This window comes from Myxocyprinus asiaticus, chromosome 39 (assembly GCF_019703515.2).
Source record: "Myxocyprinus asiaticus isolate MX2 ecotype Aquarium Trade chromosome 39, UBuf_Myxa_2, whole genome shotgun sequence".
Taxonomy (NCBI): Eukaryota; Metazoa; Chordata; class Actinopteri; order Cypriniformes; family Catostomidae; genus Myxocyprinus; species Myxocyprinus asiaticus.
In genome coordinates, this window is record NC_059382.1 from 15,424,800 (window position 1) to 15,447,463 (window position 22,664).

Sequence of the window (22,664 nt, forward strand, 5' to 3'; positions counted from 1 at the left end):
GGATTGACCCATGTTATTTTCATACTTCTATAAATACATTATTCGATCTGCTCCTCTGTTGATAAATACAAATGCATCAATGTAAACACTTGAGTGGGAATGTGTGAATTTAGCACTTGTGTTGGTTGTGGTTTATTGTGGATGATGCTAGTCTGATTGAGACTTCTGAAGATGTGAAATTCTGGTTTGCTGTAATAGGGCCTTGAATAAAGCATGAGACTGGGTCACTGCTGTTGTGAGTTCCCAGCCCTCTGAAGTGGTGTGAGAGACGAGGTGTCAGGATTGGGTCTACCACACATCTCCATACACTCTGTGGTTTTAGATGTAGTGTTTGCTATCAAACACTTCTAAACTTCATTGTAAAATTACAGTTGGAAATGACTTTATTAGCCTTAAAAACATTTAACTAATAGGCAGATAAGGCAGGTTTTTGTCATTCTATAGAACATTTTAGATGTAGGCAACACAATGAAATGAAAAAATAAGGTTAAATGCCTCATCAATTTTCTGAGGCTGTGAGGGTACTAGTGTGTCCATGTTGCATTTGAGCATGTCGTCTGTTTGATGACACTGTCAGTTACCTCAGAGAGGGATGGTGTAGGGTCGCTTCTGCCATGTTTGTGCACCTGAGCCCCAGCCAAGTGTGCAGATTGACATTTTCATTCTGCTGTGTCCTGGTCTAGGCCCTGTGGAAACAGCGCTGCTCTTGTCAGATAATGTACATGAATTAGGCATGAAGACCATGTGCTCATCCCATCACCACCACCCCCACAAACTCCAGTTCCTTGCCCAACCATCTTTAAACACAAGTGCTCATGTGCAGTGCTTAATTTCATTTGGCAACATTGGATGTCGTCCATTTAAATTATTGTTGACCTTTTTTTTTTTTTTTTAAAGCAGATTAAATTCTTGGTCCTTTTTTTTTTTTATTATTATTAAAATAAGTTGTAACATTTTTGAGGTGATATTTGTTGTTCTGCATTAATGCTAGTTCACCCAAAAAAAAAAAAAACATGTTCATCTTTTACTCACCCTCATGTTGTTTTAGTGGAAAATTACTTTCCTTTCTCATTAGGCAGAATGTTTCAGTAACTATTCACATTTCATTGTATTTTTTCCCCCCAAACAACAAAAGTGAATGGTGACTGAGGCTACCATTCTGCCTAACATCTGCTTTTGTGCTCTTGTTGAATGAGTCTTCAGAATGGAAGAACTAGTGACAGATTCTTAATCTCTAAGAAGACATGAGTTTCTAACTCATTGTTGACTGGCTGGTCGCCTTGTTTCGAAAAGCGCTCTAGTCTGTCAAGATGAGGGATGTGGAAAATGTGCCTGTAATGAAATGGCTGCAGAGAAGCAGACATCGAGTGATGTTTACTCACAGTGTCTGCGAGATAAAAGCATTAGGACATTACCCTTTGAGCCAAGGGACTCCTGGAGTGGTACTGTATTGTATTTCTCCCACTTTTATGAGGCCTTACAAATTACAGCTCTGGGAAAATAAACAACAAGCCTATACAAGGAGTCTTTGTGCTTGCATGTGTCCCTGTCTTCTACGGATCAGCATTTTATTATCAGGTTACGCTCAGGTCATTATCGGGTTACACTTCAGACCAAGAAGAATTTATTAACGTTGACCTTTAAAGGAATCTCCCAGGTTCAATACCAGTTAAGCTCAATTGACAGCATTTGTAGCATAGTGTTGATTACCTCAAAAATTTATTTTGACATGTCCCTCCCTTTCTTTAAAAGAATAAGTAAAAAATCTGGGCCCGTATTCACAAAAAGTCTTAAGGCTAAAAATAGCTCCTAACACAGAAATTTATGAGCAACTCTTAAAATTTAGGGGCATATCACTCCTAATTTTAGGGCTCGTAATATTTTCATCGAAGAGTAATTCATAATTTATTTTAATGCTAAAAGTAGCTCCTAAACCCATGACAGCTTAGAAGTCCTCCATCCATCCATATTATATTTGTTTTATATATATATATATATATATGTATATATATATATATATATATATATATATATATATATACATACATACACAGTATATACATACACACACTGGTGGCCAGAAGTTTGAAATAATGTACAGATTTTGCTCTTATGGAAAGAAATTGGTACTTTTATTCACCAAAGTGGCATTCAACTGATCACAATGTACAGTCAGGACATTAATAACGTGAAAAATTACTATTACAATTTGAATTTTGTTTTTTCTCAGAATTTCTTAAACTACTTCAAAGAGTTCTCATCAAAAAATGCTCCACGCTTTGCAGATCCTTGGCGTTCTAGCTGTCAGTTTGTCCAGATACTCAGGTGACATTTCACCCCACGCTTGCTGTAGAACTTGCCATAGATGTAGCTGTCTTGTTGGGCACTTCTCACGCACCTTACAGTCTAGCTGATCCCACAAAAGCTCAATGGGGTTAAGATCCATAACACTCTTTTCCAATTATCTGTTGTCCAATGTCTGTTTCTTTGCCCACTCTAACCTTTTCTTTTTGCTTTTCTATTTCAAAAGTAGCTTTTTCTTTGCAATTCTTCCCATTAGGCCTGCACCCCTGAGTCTTCTCTTTACTGTTGTACATGAATCTGGTGTTGAGCGGGCAGAATTCAATGAAGCTGTCAGCTGAGGACATGTGAGGCGTCTATTTCTCAAACTAGAGACTCTGATGCACTTTTCCTCTTGTTTAGTTGTACATCTGGCCTTCCATATCTCTTTCTGTCCTTGTTACAGCCAGTTGTCCTTTGTCTTTGAAGACTGTAGTGAACACCTTTGTATGAAATCTTCAGTTTTTTGGCAATTTCAACCATTGTATAGACTTCATTCCTCAAAACAATTATTTAACTTAACAGCTCAAATAATACACACATTTATACAGCAGATTTATTGTTAGTGCATTTATACAATTATAAGCCTCACATTTCTGCCATTTTAAACCCTCCAAAGCCCCATTCACTTCTACTGTCTTACTGTAGCCTTGTTTTTTTTTTTTTTTTTTTTTTTTTTTTTTTGGTAATCAACATCATACCACAAATGCTGTTGATTGAGCTTAACTTGTATTGAACCCACAATATTGCTTTAAGGTAAACTCAAGATGCCAAATATGGTGACCCCACCTATCAGTTGTATCTATCTAAACAAGGGGCAATGTTTTGTCCCTGCTTTTTTCCCTTTCCTCTTGTTGTCCTTTTGTCTCTTCATCAACTCTTCCTGAGAAATTTTAATTTTTTCCAGAGCAATGTGGGCTATAATGACTGTTTTGTTCCTCAGTCAGTCTTCTGAGAGAGCACATTAATAATTTAACTTTTGTTCATACTGGATTTGCAGCAATTGCAGGACAATTGGTTTGCTGTTAGCCCTTAAATCAGTGACATTTAAGGGCTCAAGTTGATGTTGTAGCTTCAGCGGAAGTGCCATGTTTTAATGATAACAACTTGCTTTTTTGTTACTATAAGCACAGACGTGATGAAATTGGTCCTTGCTTCACTTCACAGTAACAGGCAGTCACCTCAGTGTTTAAAGCTTGTTTTCATGGTGCAAAGTCTCAGCCACCTAAGATGGGATTTAATATTTAGTGGTTGTAGGGTCCATGTCAACATTATTACGTCAGTATTGTCTTCTTTGGAAAAGTGTTGGTGTGCGTTAGCTTTCTGTTCTCTAAACAACAAACATGTGTGATGGGCCTGATACAGAGCCCTGAGGCTTTCCTTTACTCTTATGGTGTTTTCATCTGAATAAAGACACAAATTCCTACTGTGTCGTGAGAAGCTTTTTGCTGATCACAAGTAGAACTTTTTTGTGACCCTTCTAACACATTTCCAAGCCAGTGAAGATCCCCTTTGATTGTGAAAGCATGCCTATTCAAGAGGAAAATGTGCACATCAGAGACAAGAGTTGCTCTCTGCGAGGGAGAGGGCTTTTAGATCAGCGTTCCTCCCTTGGGAGTCACTCACTTTTTTGCACAGCAATAGCACTATCACAGTGATTTTATTATGGATAGAGTTAAGGTTGCACTGATATGAAAATTGTTGGCTGATACCGATTATAATGATTTTAGTATCCACATTGGGGCATCCACAAAAAAATATAATACAGAAAAATAATATAAAAAATAAAGTCCCATCATGTGATCATCAGTCGTTTGATGACAGCTTGTTGCCTTGTGGAATGAGGTAAACAATACAGTGACTATTTGTCATCTCTACAACAGTCAAATCTTTTAATCCAAAACACTTACATACCCACAACAGGAGTGTATGTACTACTGCTATCCGTGTTTTTTTTTATTTATTTTTTTTTTCTGGCTTCAACTTCCACAATTGTATTGAAAAATTCTGTTACAGTTTACTGTGATAAATGTTAGTAAGGGAGTTTTCTCTTTCCCTCATCAGCACTGTTCAGAATATTGTGGCTGTTTAGCCATTTGACATGGTTGAATTGCTCTATAGTGCTTCTAATTAGAAAATTGTCACGCAGAATTCAATTTTGTTGAATTGCTGCTTTGCGCTATCCTGTCACTGGAGCTCGCAGTTTATGGGCATGCATGGACAGAGCAGAGAGCATCTTCAGGCTTCAATCACTGCGCACATCCATGTCTCACATGAGAAGCATATTAAAAGTATGGAAGTGACTGGCATGAGAATATCAAAATAAAGGTTCATCTTAAAAAATATATACATCGCTGTTAACACATTAAATCGATGGCATCGCATCGTTGGTGATGAGATTGATGCATCGATCCAGATCGATGGATCATTACACCCCTATTGGTTATTCATGCTTTTGAGATGTTACAGACAATACTGCTGATTTTCCTTAAAGCTGCTTTGGAAGAATATGTATTGGGAAAAGCAAAAATAAAAAACTATACAAATAAAAATTATTTGACTTGATTTTACTTTTATGTTACAATGGTTTTTTTTTTTCTACTTTGGCGATACAATCTCAATGTTCTCTGTTTGCACTGTCAAACAAACAAGTGATAGCCAGTTCTGAAGCATTTACCAATCAGAAATTAGCATAAATAATTTTGATTCAAAGTCATGGCCATCATCATCCAATCACAGTCATGTTAAAATAAAATTCTTAGGGCTGGAAATTTAATGCGTTAATATCTGCGATTAATATTTTTAGTTTAATGCGTTTAAAAAAATTAATGCACTATCAGGTTTTTTATTTTTTTATTTATTTATTTTTTTTGAAACTTCACGCGATAAGCGAAAGTGTCCAGAGTTGTTCCTTGGCAGGTTACTCAGCCTTACAGGCTCAGATTAGGGTGGGGTCGGGGTAAGGGCATCTGCTGCCTGTCAGGAATAAAGCCAGGCACTTTTGCACAATTGACATTGACTTCTTCAATGTTTTTCCCCACTTTCTGTGGCTAATATAGTCATATATACATTTTCAGGTGGTACTTGCTTGACTCAACTGCAAATCCTAACACAGAAACTGATTGTGTGAAGCAGTGCATGCTTATTCGTTGCGCGTGACGCATGTCCCGTTCCTAAATACGGGATCGGATTTATAGTACGGAGAATGAAGACTTGACCCGCAAGCAGGTGACAGATATGGGCAAGCTGCTGTATATCTTCGCATCTCCCAAAAACGCTCATTCACTTTCATATAAACCAGTTTCAAAAGAGAAACCGCCCGAGTGAGACCCAGTGGGTGCTGAACTGAAGAACCTGGCCATTGAGTAAGCTGCAGACAGGTACGGTGCATCCGGAAAGTATTCACAGTGCTTCACTTTTTCCACATTGTGTTATGTTACAGCCTTATTCCAAAATGGATTAAATTCATTATTTTCCTCAAAATTCTACAAACAATACCCCATAATGACAACGTGAAAGAAGTTTGTTTGAAATCTTTGCAAATTTATTAAAAATAAAAAACAAAAAAAATGACATGTACATAACTATTCACAGCCTTTGCCATGACACTCAAAATTGAGCTCAGGTGCATCCTGTTTCCACTGATCATCCTTGAGATGTTTCTACAACTTGATTGGAGTCCACCTGTGGTAAATTCAGTTGATTGGACATGATTTGGAAAGGCACACACCTGTCTATATAAGGTCCCACAGTTAACAGTGCATGTCAGAGCACAAACCAAGCCACGAAGTCCAAGGAATTGTCTGTAGACCTCCGAGACAGGATTGTATCGAGACACAGATCTGGGGAAGGGTACAGAAACATTTCTGCAGCATTGAAGGTCCCAATGAGCACAGTGGCCTCCATCATCCGTAAATGGAAAAGTTTGGAACCACCAAGACTCTTCCTAGAGCTGGCCGCCTGGCCAAAATGAGCAATTGGGGGAGAAGGGCCTTAGTCAGGGAGATGACCAAGAACCCGATGGTCACTCTGACAGAGCTCCAGCATTTCTCTGTGGAGAGAGGAGAACCTTCCAGAAGAACAACCATCTCTGCAGCACTCCACCAATCAGGCCTGTATGGTAGAGTGGCCAGACGGAAGCCACTCCTCAGTAAAAGGCACATGACAGCCTGCCTGGAGTTTGCCAAAAGGCACCTGAAGGACTCTCAGACCATGAGAAACAAAGATTGAACTCTTTGGCCTGAATGGCAAACGTCATGTCTGGAGGAAACCAGGCACTGCTCATCACCTGGCCAATACCATCCCTACAGTGAAGTATGGTGGTGGCAGCATCATGCTGTGGGGATGTTTTTCAGCAGCAGGAACTGGGAGACTAGTCAGGATCGAGGGAAAGATGAATGCAGCAATGTACAGAGACATCCTTGATGAAAACCTGCTCCAGAGCGCTCTGGACCTCAGACTGGGGCGAAGGTTCATCTTCCAGCAGGACATCGACCCTAAGCACACAGCCAAGATAACAAAGGAGTGGCTCCGGGACAACTCTGTGAATGTCCTTGAGTGGCCCAGCCAGAGCCCAGACTTGAACCCGATTGAACATCTCTGGAGAGATCTGAAAATGGCTGTGCACCGACGCTCCCCATCCAACCTGGTGGAGCTTGAGAGGTCCTGCAAAGAAGAATGGGAGAAACTGCCCAAAAATAGGTGTGCCAAGCTTGTAGCATCATACTCAAAAAGACTTGAGGCTGTAATTTGTGCCAAAGGTGCTTCAACAAAGTATTGAGCAAAGGCTGTGAATACTTATGTACATGTGATTTTTATTTTTATTTATTTATTTATTTATTTATTTATTCTTTTTTTTTTTAATATATATAAATTTGCAAAGATTTCAAACAAACTTCTTTCACGTTGTCATTATGGGGTATTGTTTGTAGAATTTTGAGGAAAATAATGTATTGAATCCATTTTGGAATAAGGCTGTAACAAAAAGTGAAGCACTGTGAATACTTTCCGGATGCACTGTATACTTGCAGCCAGAGACAATAATAGTTTTGAGATTTTAAACTTCAGCATATTAAACTACAGAATACAATATGTTTTATATCTGTATGTATATTGTCTAATAATGCATTTGCAATGTACACTTAAGTTTCTCTTGCCAATAAAGTTTGCAATGAATTGAATCTGCCCATTTGATCCTATTATTTTAAAAAGTCTACCGGAAAACGGCAGAAGATTGTGACCAAAATGTCCACTGATTCTATGGCATGTATATATACACTTGTGTCAATGATTAACACCTGTAAAAATGTGTCCAATTAACTGTATCTAAAAATAAATTTTATTTTTAAATACATTTTAACATACTTTTTTAATAATTAGAATAAATGATGACTAACCAATTACTTTTAAGTTCTTTGAAACGAATTATAAAGTAAATTATATGATTATATTTATGATGATTTTCATGTTTGTTGTAATGTATCATGTACCATAATTGAATTGCAATTAATCACAGAAAAGTGTGTGATTACTTAGTTTAATCGATTTAAAGCCCTAGAAAATGATACATTATAATTTCTGAATCTATGTACTGATTATTATTGTCCCATGGCTGCCAAACATGTTGAGTGGTCCAAACATCATCTGCAGCCTGAAACTGAACTTTTGGTTTGATTTTTGGAGTGACTGTGCTTAGCTACAAAGGAAATCTATAGGATGCTCCCTTGCTCCCTATTTAGTGAATGTCTTAACCTCCAGTGTGGTGTCTGTCTGCACTGGTCTCAGAACAGTTCAAAATGCATCTTGTTATCATCCTAACTCCACATAAAGCCTCTGAAAATGTTTTGTTTTTTCTCAATGCACAGTAAATATAGGATTTCTAATGAAAAACTAGGGCTTCTGTCCACTATAGTGGTCATTGTGTTTAACAGCATGCCATTTCGTAGGATATCTCTCAAATAAAAAAAAATGTCATATTAGATTAAACTAGAGACTCTAATCTTTTGACTCAAACAGGTTTCAATGTAAAAACTTAATCAGGTTTCTTTCCACTTATACTGTGGTTTTGTTGGTGTTTCTCCCAAAGACAAATATGCTGACAGCCCAGAGTGTTCTGAACTGAGATCAATCACATTAAATCCATTTAAATTATGCATAGCCTATAGCGAAGCCAAAATGCAATGTCTTGCCAGAATGAAGCGTGGTCGCACTTTTAAGGAAGTGACATCTTTGTTCCTTGAACATTTCCTACTATTTGTCAAACTCATTCAAAACAACAGCTGGAGGCGCTTCATTCATAGTGATTTTAACATGATGAATGTTGCTAATGTAAAAAAAAAAATATATATATATCCTAAAATATCGTTATTTAAATGTGGACCATGTTGTCTGGTGGCTGAATGCGTGTAACTAACGGAAATTAAAGTGCCGTAAGAGCAACCACAAATGGATGCATGATCCGCTGCAGTGAAGCAAGACAGATGGATACATGCAATACTATACAAACAACTGTTGCACACATCTTATCTCTGGTAGGTGAACAAAATCTATGCCAACTAATTGTAAGTTTGGTAGGTAGAGCTGTAAAAGTGACTACATATTATGACTATAGACTCCCATTATAATGAATGAAGCTGCGCAAGTCATTTTCAATTACTTTTATTCATTTAGCAGATGCTTTTACAAATTAAGAACCCCCAAAAAATCCTTACTTTGTCCACAGGTCACGCAGACAGCTTCATTGAACGGCTTCATTGATTATAATAGGAGCCAGTATTGTTCAATACAGATGATACAGTACTGTTCTAATTTCTTTGTTATTGTTTACATCCTTGGAATGGTGTATATTTTAAAACGTAGCCTTTTAAGGTTTAGTAATCTAAGGTTTAAGGTTTAGTTTTTACAACTGTCATGTTCATTAATGGTGTTTCTCTTGCATGAACGTGAGAACAAGAGAGAATAAAAATTGGGCTAAACATTACATTACATGTACATTATTTTCTTAGGAGTACAAACCTTTCTACATATTGTGGGTGTTATTATTTCTGGATTGTGCATTTGTATTAACAGTTTTTACAAAGTGTGTTAATTATTAATTATAAATAAATCATCAGTTATCATATTGGCATTTTCATGCTTATAACCGATATGCTGATGGTTAAGTATCTATTAACTAACCATGGTTAACTCTGTACCGATGTATCGGCTGACAATATTTATTAGGGATGCACCGATCCGATGGTTAACTAGACCATTTCTGTCTATGTGCTAGTTATGTGTATGCGTGACAACAGAGCACCGCTCATCTACTGAAGCACACTACACATGCAGACTATGTATTTGTTTATTAAACACAGCCATTTGAGATTCAAAAAGCTATCTTTTGTATTCAAGAGACTTAAAATGTACCAGTCATATGGACTTCTTTAATTATGCTTTTTTGGTTCTTTTATGCCATTTTTGGAGTTTGACTGTAACGACAGTCACTAACACACAGTATCGGATTTGGATCGGGCTCAATGGACCGATGCCTGATCCAGTTAAAAACTTCAGTATTGGATCGGTGCATCCCTAATAAATATTGTCAGCCGATACATCGGTACATCCCTTGACAGAGTTTGAACTCACAATATCTCTGCTCTCAGTAAGGAGACTGAAGAGATACATCCTGTTTCCTGCTGTGAGACTGCTGTATAAGCAATTATGTTCTTTAAAAATAAGATACAATCTGGAAACAGTTTACAGTGCAAAGAGGTGGCATGTATTTATTAATCTGTGCATGGACAACCCAGGGTTCAGACATTTCTCCACAGCTGATTCTTGTTTTGATTTTAATTTAAGCCACATTTATGGTGTAATTTTGAATCAGACTTTTGCTTTCCAGCACAATTTGGTTTTCATTCTGTTTGTTATTAAAAACATCCCTGTTTACCCTTCTAGTGCACTCCTATTATTACTCTACTCTAATAACTGATGTATTACCCAAGAACAGGGATAAATGTATAAACGTACATGTTATCATGCATATTGTTTTAGACTGAATATTAAATCTTAATAGCTAAATATTATGTTATAGGCTAAACATATCAGGTGTCTTGATGACACATTAATCCATTTCTAAAAATATTGAATTCTTGATTCATGTCCTGTCTGTGTTTATTTGAAAAGATGCTGGATGAACGCAGGTATATGGGACAAGCTTGAATAGCAGAAGACTGTGATCACCGAGCCACGTGGTGGTGGCAAAGGTGGTTTTAATGAGCTACTGCAGACCTACTATGAGGCCATCAGTGGAACAGCAGCCAACTGTGGAAACAGAGGTTAGTGATGAGAAAAGGACTTGTTTTGAATATCTGGTTTTAAATGTGTTTGCCTGTTTACTAATGATTTGATTTCTCAGTTGGTGCACTGCTGGTAGCTCTTTGCAGAGGAAAGGTGAGCGAGGGCTTAGACTTTACAGATGAGAATGCCAGAGCGGTGGTTACTATTGGCATCCCTTTCCCCAATATCAAAGATTTGCAGGTACAGTAAGGGTTTGCAAAATCATAACACAACTGCAATTACATGTATTTGACTTGTCTTGAAGATCCTCAGTTGTCCAGTTCCTTGTATAATGTATATTTTAAGACTCTAAAATCTGACTGGATGAGCCATGCTCAAAGCTTTTGTAAAACAGCAGATACGTTGAAGTGCCAGGGCCTGACAACTGTAAACAATGATGGTAAACTACTTTTAGTTACATTAACTTAAGCACGTGCCCTTAAAGGGATAGTTCATCCAAAAATTATAATTTTAGCATTTACCCTGATGTCATCTCAATGGTATCTGATTGCCAAGTACTCAATCCCGGTATCATTATACATCAGTAAGATGTTGCATTTTCATGTCCAAATTTTTATCATCAACTTTTTGCAGACAACAGTACATTTTGAAAGTATGCAAAATACTCAACCAGTCAATATCATTTAAACTTCCACCTGCATTTTCAGAATAGCCAACCTGGACCTGCAAATCACAAACATGGCAACACTGTCTGGTTTGTTTATAGCATTCTGCACATGGATCAAGACTGTGAAAGTTTTTTGAATGAGCTTCTATCGTGAATGCACCAAGGAGACGGCAGATGTCAAGCTTTCTTGTGAATAAGGACTTTAATTTTGGTCTGTTTCTCACCCAAAGTGATCGTATTGCTTCAAAATACATGGATAAGACTACTTGAGGCATATGGATTGCCTTTGTCTTCTTTGGAGCTTAAAGGTTTTGGACCGCGTTAACTTGAATTGTATGGTCAAAAACACATCTTCATCCTTTAAATAATCTATTGTGTTCTGCAGAAGAAAAAGTCAAACTAGTTTAAAAGGGCATGAGGCTGAGTAAATGAGAAGATAATTATCATTTTTGAGTGAACTATTCCTTTAAATAGTTTATTGGTTAAGTAGAGTTGTTCTGGTTAAATGGAAGAGTTTTAAAAATTGTGAACTGACGGTAAATATTTTCCATAGTAATAGCATGTTTTTAGACATCTTTTTGTGCTTGTGTGCAAGTCCCATCTGCTACTAAAGTATTTTAATAATTAAAAAAAAAACATTTGATTAAACACTTCATCCTCTGCTAAGGCCTGGAGCACACACATTTACTATATGAAGTATGAATGCTTTTTTTTTTTTTCTTTCTTTCTTTTAAACAACCCTTTGACAAAACTTCTCCTTAAAAAAGTTGTTTTGAAACCAGAAAAGATCAGCAGTACCCCTTTTCTGTGATCCATAAATGAATTCCATAGCCATTGTGCTGTATCTTGCCGGTCCTTAGCAGATAGACATGACCTTTAAGCCTCCCCCTCTCTTTGCCTTGTTGTCAGAAGCTTTCCTAACTGGGTCTGTCACCATGGGGATATGTACAGATGATTGACACTTTCTAGACCTTAGTGGAAGCTGTTGGTGTGGTTGTACCCTTACCTCTGGGGAAGGGCTTTGATTTTTTTTTTTTTTTTTTTGCTCCAGTGGAGGTTGATTGAGTTTGCCATTTTGGATGAGATTTGGAGGGTTCTGAGGTAGGTTTTAATAATGTCGCTTGTTCCAGGCTCTCTGAGCGTTCTTTGCAAGCGATGAGTTGATGTGCCAGAGGGGTGGGGAGTATGGAGGGGGGAGGATTCTAGTGCACCTGGTCAACCGTAATGATTCTCCTTGTTTCAAATGCCACATGAAGTGGTTGACAGCACTCAAACGTGTTTGCTTGCTGCCCATGAGTTCCCCTCAATACCTCACCCGCGAAACAGGTGATGTTTTCCAGTGTCTTCTTAGCAGGTTTAAAAGATGCAGGATGGTGATGGATTTTCAGTGTGCAACTTTCCCTTATCCTGAAAAAAAAGACCAAGAGTTGATTTTGAAATGTTGCTACCTGTGAATGAAGAACATTAATGCAAAGGAAGAGAGGATACTGACACTAACTATCTTTATTAGTGGTGCTTTCTAAGGCAGGCATCTCTATCACTATTGCCCATACTTAGGGTTAGGGATTTCAACAAACACCTAACCCTAATTAATAAACTTGGACACACAACCCATCTCACACTACTTTTGCTCTGAAAAATAAATGATACCTCAAATTGTGGAACTTGAGGAGAGGAAAGCAATCTGGCGTAGAGTTTTCACCTGGGGGCGGGGGGGGATACAATCAGAGAAAAGAAAATCCTATATACTTACATTTTTGTAGGGACCGAGCCATATCTAGGGACCTAAATATCATAGAGATTGGGGGTAGGCCTTTTTGTCATTGACCAGTAAGGAACCACCTAGCCGCCACCCAGTTCACCCTAGAATCTGCATATCAACACACTAAAAACATTCAGAACACCTTAGCAACCACAAACTTTCCAGACAGTATATACATATACTTAATGCATTGTGACTTTCTTCCTTTCCATTCACAGTAGAGGTCTTGTTGTGTGGATGCCTGCACAGTCTTCCCAGATATACAGAAAAGCAATTAAACTGCCTCTAAAACAAGATTATCACTTTTATTAGTCTGTTATTGGGAGCAAGATCAAAGGTGACCTTAAAACAGTCTTGAGGATAGAACGCATTGTAAGCCAATGGTGCACACATAAAAATAACCTCTGGTGAACATAAAAACTTGTGGAACATGTTTTGTTTCACTAAGAAAAACAATCTCAGATTTAAAAGGCAGTAAAAGGGCTATTCCAGCTGATGCCATGTCTCGATGCCTAACGAACAGCTTGTGTGAGACGGTGGATGCATGTTAAATTATTAAGGTTTGCATGGAATGCTGTATCTTTGTTTCTCTTTGATTTTCTTTTTAATGAAGCATTTGAGCAACGTAAGCTGAGGACTCATAAGAACCTATTATAAGAGAGCTTTGCCTTAAGTCAATAATTCCATGATGTTTTGATATTTTCGTGCAAGCATTTGCTAAGTCTAGGCGAAATTTTGCACGCAAAGCGCTAATGTGCTTGGTTAAGTGAAATTTAATTCTGTAGTTCTCTCGTATTTGCACCATCTGCGTCCTACTATATATTCCATTCCCTTGTTAAATGAAGACAGCCCATTCATAAGAATTTAGTGAAAAGGGGCTGCATGCAGTGCATCCTCTGCTCTGTGACTGTATTGTCAGCTGCACTGCTCCAGATCATGATATATGTGTTGTATACTGTATGTTCTCTATTGGCCTCTCTGGAATTGTTGTCTCTGGTTCTGCTCACACTTGTTGACCCGTGAAATTTGCGATGCTTCTCTCCCATTGTTTATTATTTTGTAATGTATATTTATTATATGTTTCTTTGTTTAATGTTTTTTTTATTATTATTATTTGTGTACAGCGTCCTTGAGCTTTGGAAAGCGCTATACAAAATAAACATTATTAATTAGGGCTGGGTATTGATACAGATTTCCCGAGTCAATTCGGATTCACAAGCTTTTGATTTGATTTTGATTCAATATCGATTCATATGGGTATATTTCAGTTTTAATGTCCCTTTTGCTTACATATAAAAAGAAATTCTCTCCCAGCTAATGCTATTAATTATACAGGGGACCTTCTAACTAGGTACATTATGAAAATAATAATTATTTCTAACTTTATTAGTTTTTCATAATTTTGCTAACATTTTTACTTTTTAAAAATGAACAAATCCATTTATTTAATCAATAAATAAGATATTATATTTCATAAATGAATTTTTATTGTTTAATTGCATTGTTCTGTTTACAGGTATTTACATTGATTGTTGAAGACTGGTACGGTCTTTTAACAAAACCAGCATTTCTGTAAAGAGTGTCTGTAGTTGAGAGCATGTTATCGAGAGAAACTCGAATGGCTTTCATCATCTCTGCTATGCTTGATTAGAATTAAATGTTTATTTTTTTCTTGTTTTTGATCAACAACTTGACTGTAGAGAACAGAAAGGGTATTAAAAGAGACATTCAATGACAAATGGGTCGCGTGGATTTCGTCTTTGGACACGCATTACACGGAACAACTTTTACTCTCAACACGCAGTGAAAGGATCTTGCTGCTGAATACTTCACCACTATACTACACAATTACTGGTGAGTGAAATATGAACATTTACCAGCCAGTTGCCAAATATATACATTTTAGTTGCATAGCGTGAAATTTGGTTGCAAATGCGAGTGATTTCCTCTCATTGTAGTGGAGAGCTGGGCATAGAGTTAAAAATCTCTCAGGTGTGGGAGTAGAGAGGCGAGGACTCAAGTGCAGATTAAATGATGGGCTTTTATTAGATCCAAAAAAAAACAACAGAAACCATCCCGTAGGGGAAAAACATCTTTCCACAGACACAGGAACTTGGTGGCAGGGCTGGAGAAGGGGAGCCTTGAGGTCCAGGCTCAAAACAGGAATCTCCAGTGGCACAGACAGACAAACCGACCGAACACCTATACAGGGAAAACATCCACAACGAACTGGCATGGGACAGAAAACAGAAAATGAGGAAGGTAACGAGGAAAGGCAAGTGAGGCATTAAACTGATAACAAAGTAACAAGGGGGGGGGGTGTATCACTCACGACTGAACTAATGCAAGTGCACATGACAATGAGAAAACACAAAGCCAAGTGCACTCCTCAACAAATGACAAGACCCAAGAACACATGGCATAAAAACCAAACAAAGCCATGTGTTCACACAACATGACACATGAGTGTCAGAATTCAGCCACAGAAAGATATAAACAAAACCAACAGAAGTGGCTGAACCCTGACAAATTCGATCTTGGGATTGATGAATCGATAATGAGATTGTTCAAATGAAAATCGCGATGTATCGAAAAATCTATATTTTTACTCACCCCATTATAATATTTTTGATCTACTAACACACATCATGACGTGTATTAAAAGTGATTGATAACTCTTTGATATCATCTGCTGATGGAATCTCCAAACTGCAAATGCAGGAACTGAGTTTAGACCTTGCACCAAGATTAGACGTGCTTTTCAGACGTCTTGGTGCAGTAACCTATATATTTGAAAAAAATAGCAAATTGAATTTTGCGGCACTTCATTAACATACAATACACCCACAGTTTGCACGCATAGACACCCGCAGATAGCGCAAACACTCCCACCCACGCCCACTTACGCTTTGTGCTGGCACAAATATTGCATTTAGAATTGGATAAGACCGAGCACACGTCCTTGCGCGTAGAGCGGCACCTTGCATGGTCACGAAAATTCAGCCCTTAGTGTGACCTGCTGTATGGCTGCACAATTATGACATAAATCATAAATGTCAATTATTTCCCTTGATATTGTAATTGTGATTCTGATGAATAGAATTTACATTAAAATGCGTATTTTAAATGGGCATGCCATGTTCTTTATGTGGGCTACACACCCAAAACAATCTGAGAACTGTATTTCTGAATAACATCAATAAATAAAGACAGTGCCTAAATGTTTAACTTCACATGGCTGTTTTAACGACATGAAAACATATTTATTCAAATTATTCAAATTCTGAACAAATTATACACAGAAAGTGAGCAACGGACATGCATGATGAATTACAATACCCAACCACTGAAAACAAATAATATCACAAAGATTTTTTTTTCTCACAATTTTGTATTGATAATTTAGATCCAAGTATTAATATGTTTATTAATCTACTTCTGTATAAAATCTTGAATAGCAGTTCAACACTTATATTATTATAATGAATAAGCAAGAGAAATTTAAATGTAACATGCAGATTCACTCTTTCTTCCAAAGGACGCTTTGGGTCTCTCTTGTGCAGTATTAATTGCAATCCAATTGCTATATTGTAATGCATCACAATATATAAAATGTATGCAAGATGTATCAAGATATGTAGCCTATCGTAATGATACATTTTATATTGAAATATTTGTAATGAGAATTTTGACCCAATGAGAGTAGACCTAAATTGAATGCTATAGTGGACACTTTTCTCTCTTACTTTATTGTGGCAGTTGTAATTTTAATCTTAATAAATTATCAATTTATTGTGCAGCCCTAACCCACTGTTTCCTAAGACGAATCTCAGTGACTAGCACAGTGACCGTGTAACGCTCTGCTACAATACATGCCTCTTGGTCAAATGTATGTTTAAAGGATGAACAGGTAAAGAGGTTGAAGCTGATGTTAGAGTGGGCTATCTCTTGACATTTTACATAATCCCATTCAGTTTGTGGTTTCTTGCACATTGAGGAGATTTGGCTAGCAGGGAGAATTGGCTTTTTCACATATGCAAGCTGTCATGTTGGATTGAGTGTTGACATGGTTCTTGAAGGTGAAGGGCTTTGATAGTGAAATAGACTCTGATTGGATCTAGATGACAGTCTGCCTCAGGGTAGTGGCCTTTACTTGACGACAGGATCTTTATCCAGATGCATTTAATCCTTTCACTGGGTTAGAATCTGAGATTGTGCATCAGATATCAGATAGACACTTCGGGTGCAGTCATGCTTGAGTGTTTGCTTTTCAGTTTAGCTCCACGTGTTTATAAATGGGTATGCTTCAATTGCCCATGTGTTTCTAAGTTTTCCTGATTAAGGTGTGTGACAACATTGAGAACATGGCTGATGCATCCAGATTTGAGTTTGTGTGACGTGACTGAGCTGATGTGTACTAGAAACAGGTCGTACCTGTGATTGGTCATGCCATCGTACAGGTTTGGCTCTGAGCGGGTGCGTCGGAACACATGGTGCCTGTCACAAATAGTTAAAGGCTTTTGTTGTCCTGTCCCATTCAACAGGAATTGAACTTTTCACTTGTCAATTCAAAAAGGTTAGCGTTAAAATTCTGAGGGCATTGGGTTAAAATTTATGGATGCCTTCCTGGCATTTTTATGGCAAAGCAGATACCTGTTGTCTAGTGACCCTTTTCTTTCACCTCTTTGGAATGGATCAGTGGGTGTGGGCAGATGAGTATGAAAGCACTTCAGGCCCAGAGTGTCATCTTTAGGGGAGCCTCACCCTCTGCAGATCACCCCTCACCAATCCAACCTTCTGCCAGCATTAATCTAATTAGTTCTATACAGTTGGAACGATGGTGGCACAGCTGCCTTACTCCCAAGTGTGGTCTGTTCGGCCTTCTGATCAATCAATATGTTTTGTGGAGCAGCAAAATGTTAAGTCTATCAATAGATCTGGACATTTTCTCCAATTTTCCTTTGAAATCAGACATGGTGTAAACATGGTTAAGATTTATACTACTACTACTAAATTTGTGCTTATAGCAAAAAATTCCCACACTTTCTTCCCTTGTGATTGAAACGTTTACCATTTTGCAATAAAACTAAAACTCACAAAACTCACAGTTTCTTTCTATTTTTATTTTTGTAGCCTACGCACCTACAGCATGTTGCATTTTTTCATAATTTTTCTACTGTACAAAGAATATAGTCTTTATCAGCACACAAACATAAAAAGTCAAAGTGAGCCTATTAAAGGTTCATGATTCGCTCCATGCAGGGTTCAGATGTGCAACCCTTCAGTTACAAAACCTGAACCTTTACCACTACACCACGTCACCCACCCAAAGGACATGTTTGTTTTTTTTGTATGTTTGTTTGATAATTCTGCTTAGGCATTGAACCTGATCATCAGGAGTTCTAGTGTGTGCTGTTGCCCTGCTGGCTGGCTGCCTAAAATTCTACATGTAAAATAATTGTTTAAAGGGATGCTTTAGTCAAAGTGTTCATAATTTTTCTTTATTTTTATTTTTTTTATATACATTGCAGGTTGAGCTGAACATGAAATATAATGACCAGCATGCCAAGTCCAGGGCTTCTGCCTGGTGATCGCTGGTATGAGATTCAAGCATATCGGGCATTAAACCAGGCACTCGGAAGGTAAGCGCTGCCTAGCAAAGGCCACTTCTGATTATAGATTACTAATTATCAAGACATTTTGAAAGAAAGATTTAGTGTAAATAGCGCTTTGCTGTTCTATTTGCCATAGGTGTTTACAGCATAAAAATGATTGGAGTGCACTGATTCTGGTAGACGACCGGTTCAGGGCAAACCCAAACAAATACATCACAGGTAAAATAATTATGCAATAGCATATCTTGAAACTGGTTTTCAACTAGGAGGGCTTGGCAAACTTCTAATTGGCTTCAAGATGACATAAAATTATTTAAAATAATTGAAATTAATTAAATGCTAAATCCGTTAAAAATCTAAATGTAGGCGTGTATCTAAACTCCTATTTTGCACATTTTAATATATTATGGTAGGATGAGCCCCCCCCCATTATCGTCACCCAACCTCTGAGGGCCGTCCTTCAGCCAGGCTGTGCAGTGGGCAGGAGAGAGGAGAGGTGCAATTTAATAAGCCTCATTTGGGCAGTAGATGATGAGGCGCACGTGATATAATATAGCATTTTCACCGCTGCCATTCAAACGTAGAGCGATTTAAAATATATATTTATCTACTTTAAGTCTGTGCTTAAAATGTTTTATTTTTTATACACATTCCTGCTTATGGTCCATTACTGCAATCCTGCATTTAATTTCTTTTGTCCCATTGAACAGTAACCAAATTTGTGTGCACAGAGTTGTTCATTCTTTTTAATATAATGTCAGAAATACCTTTTTGTCTCAGACAATCGGGGGGTCTTGGAGTCATAAAGGTTGAGAAACGGTCTTAAAATGATTATGGGCATTACATCACCCAGCTGTAGTTCCATATCTGTTTCACTAGATGGAGATAGCGACCTGCCACAAGGGTTTTGAAACACTAGATTATAAACTATGACCAGATAATGTGTACATAAGGGCTCTTTTTCATGTAACAGCAATGTGTTGGAAACATTCATTACTTGAAAATCTATACAGATGACAGTTATGTGGTAGTGTGTTATGAAAATAGTGGTCATGAGGAGCAGTTTTATGTTTGACAAACACTGCTGTCCTCTTCTCTCAGGCCTGTCAAAGTGGGTCCGTCAGCTAGTGAGACACCACAACACCTTCACTGGGGCCATGCAGTCCCTGGAGTCCTTCTCTCAAGGTTAGCAGGGGGCAGTAGAGACCTTTAAAGAGCAGCATTCACAGGCTGCCCCTCGGAGATCGGCTCCACCACTATCTCACCCCCTTCAGATATAATCGTCCCCCAGAAGCCATATGTCCCTCAGCCTGCATTGCTGAACCCACACACTGTGGTTAAGGCTGCTAACTCTGAGAGCAGGTCTTCTGGATCAGGTATGGCTTGGGTGGAAATAAATCAAAACATTTAATGCTTAAAGGTTTAGTTCACCATAAAATGAAATTTGGTCACCAATATTTTGTTTTCCAAACCTGTATGGTTTTGCTTTTTGCCCATAGAACAACATTCTCATTTGTGTCCTCAGGGAATATCCTCATATTTAATACTGTATCTGGTAATGAATAACAGTTGGGCCAACACCTTCCATTTTCTGCTTCACTCCTTTATAGGGCAATCACTAGTCCATTATACAATTATTTTCTTTCTTTCTTACATTGAGACCTTGTTTGATTGTTTACTTGAAAATCTTGTAAATGGTGATTCTGAGTTTGAACATGAATGCTGTGACATCTGTGCTACACACCTAAAGTTAATACCGTTAATATATTGGGTATATCAAAACCATCTGCTAAGTGTGTCTGTGAGTGTGATATGTACATGTGTTTGTATACATACTCTTCACTCCTCAGTGCTCCTGTCAGACTCTATGGCCCCTGATTGACTGAACAGCATTGGGATGAGCATATGTCTGACCTGTTGCTTTTAACGAAATCCCTTGTGGAAGATTGAGCGTGCGTATTTGCACACACTTGAGAACAAATCCACTCCACATTCAAACCCATAATGCAGACCCACAACCAAAGCCTGCACAATTATGATAGAGTCCCGGTACTCCACCACTTAATCAAAGCTGGCCTTGGATCCTGTTTGTATTGAATTTTGTAGGACAATGTTGACTGTATTGTTTTACCAAGTGATTCTGGTTTCATAGGCACACATTTGACTCGCTATATACACCCGAGTGTTTTTTGTCACTTAGATGTTTTTGTGTCTCTGTTTGAACAGGTGACCAAAAGAATATACAGCATCCATCTGAACCAATCACAATACCAAATAGGGAACTTAATATCCAAAGAACAGCATGGCCTATAGGGCATCTCTTTGCCTCCACTCCAATCAGTAGCCAATTTAAGATCCCTATCTTTCAATCTGAGCACTCTGAAAAGACTGTTTCTCAGGATGTAATTTCAGTGGACAGCAAGCAATGCCAGGAAGTTGTTTCTGTGCTAACTGGGGAACAAAACCACCAAACAAGTGGTTTTCCTGTACTTCCTGTGGAATCAAAGCACCAAACAAGTGGCGTTCCTGAACTTCCTGTGGTACCAAAGCACCAAACAAATGGTGCTTCACTTGACCCTCCACCTGAGTTCTCTCTGGAGACAGTGCTCCGTAGCTCTACCTCCAAGCAGAATACCAGTGGAACTGATCTTGAAGACACAGAAGAGGAAGAGAAACAGAGTATCTTCTACAGCCCTGATCTCTTTGAAGGAGACGGGGAGGCGATGGAAGAGACTACTGTTTTAGAGGTTGAGAAATCTCCTCTGCAGACAGAGGTCAGCCATCCTCCCACTAATGGCACAGCCAAAGTACTTTCTGATGATCTGTTTTGTTCAGTGCAAGACAAGAGGACATTGTCAGAAGACCTTGTGAGCGGCACTGTCCCAGACAATGCATTTTTACAAGGTAAATCAGAGCAGACAGGTTTAAACTGTAGCACAGACTTTGAAAATAGGCCTACCTCACACAAGGACACCATCAGTAGCAGGTTACATAGACTCTCCAGATCTAGGCAGTAAAGGTCCACTACATCAGCAGCATCAGGTAAACTCACCAACTACTTCAAATCTGTGCCCCTGGCCAGCCAGCCTTGCATTATCTCAACTGATGATTAATAATACAACTTTATGTATGGTAAGGGAAGAAAATATGTCAATGTATATTTGTATTTTTAAAAAGTAATTACTCTGTTTTGTCTGATTTGGTGTAACAGTGTAACATACTCTGTTCAACCCCAAAACAAACTCATGATGCTGATCTGTTTTAATATGCTGCCAAATTGATATGAATCTTTATAAGAATTATTAAAATAAGTGACAAGCACATACTCCACTCTGTGACAAGTGAAGTCTCAACGGTGTTGATTTTAATTAGATATTCTTTCCACCTCTCTCCACAAACTTGAACAACAAAGAATGAGTCATTTGTTATTTTGAAACCTAAACAGACAGTACCCAGCAGTAACGATTAGACAAGCATAAAAAAGAGCTGTCATCCTTCAGAATTTTTTCATTAAAAAGGTAATGTTGTTAAACTCAGAGCTTCTATCACTGAGCATTTGTAAATGTATGCACCAACATAACTAATTTTTTTTCTAAAATATAATATATGAAAAATATTACGCTGAGACATATGTGAACATCTCTGAGTGATAACACAAAGGAATAGTTGAATCATAGTTTTTGAATTGAGTTTTGAATTAATTGAAACGGACCGTTTGAACTTAATCAGCGAAATGGATCAAACTTACCAAAAGGTAAAAGCAGAGAGGTTATTAATACATCTGTCTTATTCTGGCTATGTTTGTGGTAATCTGGCTATTAAAACAAGTGAGTCATACAGTGTTGCCTAAATTTATATCACCGGCGAAATTATGTGAATATATCTTGAACTTTCAATATATCGCCCAGTCCTATAGTGGAATGCATTGTGTCAGAATGCTGGCTCTGTTATTTAGGACAGTTAGGAAAAGGCATCACATTTTATGCAAGTCATAAACACT

At 37.9% G+C, this 22,664-nt stretch overlaps 1 pseudogene; it reads left to right on the plus strand.

Moving 5' to 3' along the window:
- The window catches only part of LOC127429664 (Fanconi anemia group J protein-like), a 48,693-nt pseudogene extending 26,688 nt beyond the window's left edge, over nucleotides 1-22,005 (plus strand).
- The last annotated feature ends 659 nt before the right edge of the window (nucleotides 22,006-22,664 follow it).